This window comes from Physeter macrocephalus, chromosome 13, assembly GCF_002837175.3.
Source record: "Physeter macrocephalus isolate SW-GA chromosome 13, ASM283717v5, whole genome shotgun sequence".
Taxonomy (NCBI): Eukaryota; Metazoa; Chordata; class Mammalia; order Artiodactyla; family Physeteridae; genus Physeter; species Physeter macrocephalus.
The window spans coordinates 79,731,091-79,736,913 of NC_041226.1; the positions used below are offsets into that span (position 1 = coordinate 79,731,091).

Consider the following 5,823-nt stretch of genomic DNA (forward strand, 5'->3'; position numbering starts at 1 on the left):
ATTATATTAATATTAATTATATATATTATATATAATATTAATATATTATATATTAATTATATATAATATTATATTATTATATTATATATAATAATATTATATATAATATTATTATATATAATAATTATATCATAATTATAAATAATAATTTATTATATATACTTATTTATTTAGAGCCTACTGAACCCAGCATCTTGTAACCCAGCATCTCTCCCACCTCAAATTAGCTCCCCGAGCTCTCCGGGTGCCCTCCAAGGGCACCTCCAAGGGCGTGGGGGTGACCGTGTGTGTGACAGTCCCTGGAGCTTCTTCCAGGGTACTGGTGAAAGAGCAACTGTGAGGTCCACCCCAGCTTCCTAAGGCACCTGTCCTAAAAGGCCCGGGGAGAGCCGAGGAAAGTGAGGCGAGGTGCAGGAGTTACCCCGGAAGGACACCCCGTGCCAGGCACTGACACCTGTCACCTCGCTTAAATCTCCCACAGGCTCTACAAGACAGCACTTGTCATCACTTTACAGGCAGGGAAACTGAGGCGAAGGGGAGTTAAGTCATCCCAGTGGGTGGGGAGAAGGGGAGAAGCTGCAGCGCCCACGCTTCGGCCACCCTCGGGCGCGTCCCCCCGTCACACCCTTGTGGCCTGAGCTCCCAACCTGTGCCGCTCACCCATCACCAGGGCTCAGCCAGAAATCGGGACCCCCATCGGAAGGGACAGCTGAATCTGCTGGACATCAGAGGCGGACGCCCAGGGCCCTGCGCTCACACGGCCAGGAAGCCAAAGGAGAGAACAAGGCGAGAGGCAGAGCCCGAGGCCTGCGGACCCCACAGCTAACTGCACCTGTGCTCCCAGGTGAGCGGGTGAGAGGGCGAGGGACGGAGTTCACCTCCTCCTTCCTCCCAGGCGCCCTCGCCGTGACTCCAGCCTCAGGAGAGCCCGGCCTCGGAGGCCCGAGCGGAGGCCCGCAGCAGGGCACGAGCCGGGGGGCTGGCACCCTCTGCCCCCTACAGACAACCGCAGTCCCAGAGATAGGCCAGGATTAAAGTGCAATGTGGTTTCCTCCCAAATGTTACCGGATGTTTGGAATTACTAACAGGTGTGGGACAAGTTACAGAGGAAGCATATAGAAGTAGGAATTCTAAGTTCAATTTTTAAAAACTGGTGTGTGAAAAACCATATCTTTTACAATTTATTCATTCTTCTCCCTTCAAAGTACAGGTGGAAAAAAAATCTATGGTAATAGGGCTTCTTAAAGCCTACGAGTAGAGTTTTTAAGAAGCAATTTTAATTCAAATGTTATATAATCATCTACTTAATGGCTCTTTTTAGAATTTCTATCCTTTTTCTTATTCTAGTTAATAGCCTAAAAGTTAAATACAGTTATGAATTTTTCTATTAAAAAATAAAAACTCAATTCATCACAGGCAAGAAAGAAAGACAATATTACTTCTCATGAATCTATTTCAAAGACTGGCTTGTCATCCTAGCTAATTACCCACAGAGTTCATTCATTTATTCACTCCTTCCCATCTTCCTTAAACCAAAAGTACACAGGCGTTCTGCTGGGCGTTGCCTTGAGTTTTCATTTTAGTCACACAGGCAGACAGTTAACTAGGACGCAAATTATTTAAGCGATGGGAATCACGGCAGTAGTAATTGTGGCATCGCGGGGCCAGAACCGGTGGGTGAGTCTAGGACACTGCGCAGGGCCTCCCTCCTTTGGGAAGAGGTGCCTTTTGTGATAAAGCACACTTGGAGTAACTTTAAACGTAAATCACCGTCTCAGCAAGCTTTTCTGTAGATACAGACAAGATTATTCTAAAAGGTATGTGGAAAGGACAAGGAACTAAATAAGTGACTAAACAACTCAGCCTATTCAACTTCTAGACTTCTTAGGTAGGGATAGTGATCAGGACAGTCGTCTGGCAGGGGACGGACATATGTAGCAGAGCAAGCACAATGGAGAGTCAAGGAATACTCCCACGTGAATAGCCCCCCGAAACACCGGTGGGCAACCAGACACCCAGAGGCAAGAAAACAAACCCCAAACCAACAACAAAAACTAAGCCTAAGTCCCAAACCTTGTATGAAAATTCACTCAAAGTATAAAAGAGAAAACTATGAAACTTTCAGGAAAAAGAGCACATAGAAAATACTTGGGATCGAAAGATAGGCAAAGAGTTCTTAGACTTGACATCAAATGCACAATCTACAAAGTGAAAACTTGACAAATTGGACTTCATCAAAATTAAACATTTTTGTTTTATGAAAAACCCTGTTCAAAGGATAGAGATAAGCTACAGAGCGGAAGAAGAAAATATTTGCAAAGCACATATATAGCAAAGGATTCGGTAGAACATATAAAGGACCCTCAAAACTCAACAGTAAAAAAGCAATCCAATTAAAAAATGAGCAAAAGATGGCAAATAAGCACGTGGAAAGATGTTCAAAAGTCATTAGTCGCTGTAGAAGATGCAAATTAAAACCACATGAGATATTACAACACACCTGTTAGAATAGCTAAGATAAAAAATAGTGACATTACTAAATGCTGGTGAGGAAGCAGAAAAGCTGGACCACTCGGACATACATTGCTGCTGCGAATTTTAAAAGGTATAGCCAGAGAAAATATTTGCAAATCATATATCTGATAAGGGACGTGTATCCAAAAAAATAAAGAACTCATACAACTCAAAAATAAAGAGGCAAATAACTCCTCTAAAAATGGGCAAAGTATTTGAATAGACATTTCTCCAAAGAAGATACACAAATGGCCAGTAAGCACCTGAAAAGATGTTCCACATCATTAGTCACCTGGCAAATGCAAATCAAAGCCACAATGAGATACTGTACCACTTTACACCCACTGGGACGGCTACCACCAAAAAGATAAATAATAACAGGCATTGGCGAGGATGTGGAGAAATTGGAACCCTCATGCACTGCTAGTGGGAATGTACAATAGTGCAGCTGCTTTGGAGAACAGTTTGGCAGTTCCTCAAAATGTTAAACTTAGCTATATGATCAGCAATTCCACTCCTAGGTACAGACCCAGGAGAACTGAAAACACATATACACACACACATATACAAAATGTGTACACTAATGTTCACAGCAGCATTATTCATGACAGACAAAACAATGCAAATAACCCAAATGTCATCAAATTATGGATGGATAGACACGGGTGGTCCATCCATTACAAAGGAATGTTGTTCAGCCATAAAAAGGAGTGAAGTACTGACACCTGCTGCATCATAGATGAACCTTGACAACATGATGATAAGTGAAGGAAGTCAGGCCCAGAAGGTCACCTACTGCATGATCTCATTTACATGAAATGGACAGAATAGAGACATTATCATGGAGACAGAGAGCAGGTTAGTTGTTGCTAGGAGCTGGGGGCAGTGGGGAGTGGAGAGTGACTGCTAACGAGTGAGAGGCTTCTTTTTGGGGGGGATGAAAATCTTCTGAAATTAGATGGTGGTGATGGCTGCACAACTTTATGAATATACTAAAAACACTGAATAGTAAACTTTACAAGAGTGAACCTTACAGCATATGAATTATATTTTAATAAAGACAGATAGATACATAGATGCTAGATAGAGCCACTCTGGAAAATGGCTTGGCAGTTTCTTTAAAAAACGAAACATGCAACTACCAGGTGACCCAGAAATTTCACTCCTGGGCAGTTACCACAGAGAAATGAAAATGTGTGCCTACAAGAAAACCTGTACACCAATGTTTATAACAACTTTATTCAGAATAGCCCTAAATTGCAATCAACCCAGGTAGCCTCCAAACGTTAATTACCGTGTTGATCCATATCATGGAAGGGTCATCAGCGATCGACAGGAAGGAAGTACCAGTGCACACAGCTAGCTGGGTGAGATGTTCAGAGGGCGATGCTTAGTGAAGACACCCAACCCCAAAAGGTTACACACTGCATGATCCCATTTATCAAGTGTTCCTGAAACAAGGAAAGTAGAGACATGGAGAACGATGAATGATGGCAGGGGATTAAGGAGAGGATGGGCAGGAGGGAGGCGGGCGTGTCTATGAGGGTCATGTGGTCTGTGGAAATAATTACAGACAGGACAGATACAGACCATGGCCCCCCGGAGCTAAAGAAAATCCACTGCCACCTAATTTGAATGATTATAACTGCTCGAGAAATGCACAAAGCAACTGAAAGGAAGAGCAAGGCAGGAAACCACAGTGAGCTAGTGTCTAGCCTATTGACTTCTAAATGGAACTGTGTGCATTTGCACTAAGTGCCTAAACCAACGTGTGGGGCATGGTAGGCCTTCCACCAACATGTGCCGCTGAGTGAATCAATGCTTGTTGAATGAATTCCAGAGTCACAATGTCACACGTGCAAAGTAAACTGATTATTCTCAATGGGGCTCTAATATAAACAGATTATTCAAACATTAGTTAAGCACATTGTCATTAATCAGAAGGATTACTTTCTGTATAAGGAATCCAGCCTAACTCGGTAGTTATGGCATTGGAATATGAGACAGGAATTATCCTTGTAAATACAACCTACTGGCCCCTGAATTAGTCAAAATCTGCACAAATAAAACTCGGATTTAATACATTCATTGTGAAGAATTATGCCCCCAAAGAAATATGACACCAAGAAAGATGAGGAGAAATTGAAAGTAGCGACAAAGGACCCCAAAGGGATGGATGGGGGCCGATTAAAGTTGCTTCTGAAAATGAAAGTTATCGTCTAATTCTGTTTGACTTTCGAGGAAAAGCCACAGAAATTTTATATCTAGCAATAAGTTTTAGTATCTGGCAAGTTCTTCAGAGTCTGAAACACTCGAAGTTCGGTGTAGAAATGGGGCAGCTGAGGATGTGTTCAGATCCACGGTCAACTCCAGCTGTCAGGAAGCAACTATGCTGGGAACGTCTGGGATTATTATCACCCAGTCTCATATTTAATGCAGCAGAACCGGTGTTTGCGTCTTTCTCTTGTAAGCAGCATCTGTGGTCCAAGGGTGGACAATGACATGGCCTTGAAGGGAAGAAGGCTGGAAACCAACAGCTTGACGGGGTAGAGACCAGACCTCAGACACCAACACAACGGAAAGAAAATGAATGTCACCTGAATTCTTCTGACACGAAGAGGTGTGCTCCCTTCCTATGAAACTCTGAAAAGTCACCCACAGTGGGGAAGCCTCTGTGTGTGCGTGTGTGTGTGTGTGTGTGTGTGTGTGTGTGTGTACATGTGCAGAGGATCATATTTGGAAAGGTACAAGAGAGTCCAAAATCCAGGCCGGAGATGGACTTTGGAATCCATTCCATATTATGGGACTTTTAACTGGAAATGTTTACCGACTTTGGAATCCATTCCATATTATGGGACTTTCAACTGGAAATGTTTACCTTTGAACTTCCCCTATATTTTTATACTGTATCTGTTTTCTATAGGAAGGGAAAAGAGGCGAGCACCACGTGGGGACCTGTGGTTGAAACTGACTCGCGCAGAGGGTCACTGGAGTAACTCCCCTCGGGGTCCCCAGGGAGCGCAGGAGTGAAGGCCTCGTCCTGACCCTGCTCCAGGCCGCAGTGACCTCTCCAAAGCAGGGCTCAGCTCGTTGCCCCTTCCTGTCCTTTACTCCCAGACTCGCACCCAGCTCTGCTCTGCCTCAGCTTCCGTGGTGAAACGCCCAGGAGAGCCTGAGCACACGTTCCTGCTGCAACACACATGGGTCTTTCTGGGGGTTCAAAATGAGCCTGTTCGGGCTTCCCTGGTGGCGCAGTGGTTGGGAGTCCGCCTGCCGATGCAGGGGACACGGGTTCGTGCCCCGGTCCGG

At 44.1% G+C, this 5,823-nt stretch overlaps 1 long non-coding RNA gene across 1 annotated transcript in view; it reads left to right on the forward strand.

The window, feature by feature from the left end:
• The window catches only part of LOC114487471 (uncharacterized), a 6,287-nt gene extending 933 nt beyond the window's left edge, over nt 1-5,354 (forward strand). The window contains exons 2-3 of the long non-coding RNA XR_003682592.1: nt 671-844; nt 4,989-5,354. This is a non-coding gene — a long non-coding RNA (uncharacterized lncRNA). The remainder of the gene's footprint in view (nt 1-670; nt 845-4,988) is intronic.
• Nucleotides 5,355-5,823: the final 469 nt, after the last annotated feature.